This window comes from Chondrus crispus, genomic scaffold (assembly GCF_000350225.1).
Source record: "Chondrus crispus Stackhouse genomic scaffold, scaffold_9, whole genome shotgun sequence".
Taxonomy (NCBI): domain Eukaryota; phylum Rhodophyta; class Florideophyceae; order Gigartinales; family Gigartinaceae; genus Chondrus; species Chondrus crispus.
Genome location: NW_005178873.1, coordinates 377,130 through 378,342, shown reverse-complemented (window position 1 = coordinate 378,342; position 1,213 = coordinate 377,130).

Here is a 1,213-nt window from a genome sequence, read left to right as displayed (position 1 = left end):
GCTCGGACGCGCGGGGGCGCGGGGGAGCGCGCGGCGGGCGCGCTCCGAGACGCGCGTTTCTTTTTTTGTGGCGCGTTGCTTTTTTTCCCTTTTTTTTTTCTTTTTTTGCCCGCCGCGGCTACCCGCCCGCCCCTGCGCGTTTACCTTATCATATACCAACAGAGCTAAGACCCCCCGCCCCTGCTGGCCTGCGCGCCGGTAGCCGAGGTGCCTCGCCCTCTATAAATAGGCGTGGTACAGTGTACAATAGTACACTGTAAGTACGGCGTTGCGCTTACAGCGGAAACCCCCGGGCTTACAGAACTCCCCCCCCGCCGCGTCGTGCATGTGGTGCAGGAACGATGGCCTCGTCTTTACTCGTGATCTGTCTTCCTCTAAAGGGGGGGTGCCCTCCAGTCCGGACCAATGGTGCAGTATTGGCCATCTAAACCCTCATAGATATCCAATCCGTGCAAAATGATTTTAGAACCAATAGAAAGCTACGATTCCCCTCTTTCTTACATGTTGTGATCATACACAGCCAATAGAATAAACTAACAGGAGCTGCCAGCAAGTACATCCCTTGGAATGAAGACAAATTGCTCTAAAGATCGGACACAAATTATACCATTTTTATTCAAAAAAATTAAATCTCAATCTCTAATATTTGTCTACAGTGCATTCCCGGTACAGTACCTCTCTTCCAGTCCGAATCTGCGCAGCAACTGTGCGCTTCTGCATAGAACGGCATTGCTTCTGGACATCCGGACAGACGTCGCATTTTACTGTACACTCATATTTGGAAGGCCATGTTTGAAACCCCCGCCTAAACACAATTGCGGTGCGCGGGTTCGACTGGTAAGAATTGTTTTTAAAAGTAACCACGTGCTTTTCCGGTACGGTCTGCTGAACAGAAGGAAACAGAGGAGGCATGGCTGGCCGGGGCAGAGAAACTCACTTTTCACGGCTGTTTACTAAGAATTCCTGATTTTTTTATTAGAGCACTTTTGTCCGGAGTTGAGGGCACCCCTCTTTACACTAAGTCTAGCGGTCGCACTCCGTCGTCGGTGGATCGTGGTACGTGTATGATGTGTGCTATGTGTCCACGTGTATGGGTATCATCACAGTGCATGCCGCTTGCACGCGCCGACTCACCCCCCCCCCCCCCTGTTGCCGCGGCAGACCCTACGCCGAGTTTCCGGCGACGTCGGCTATGTCTGACAGCAACGCAGGG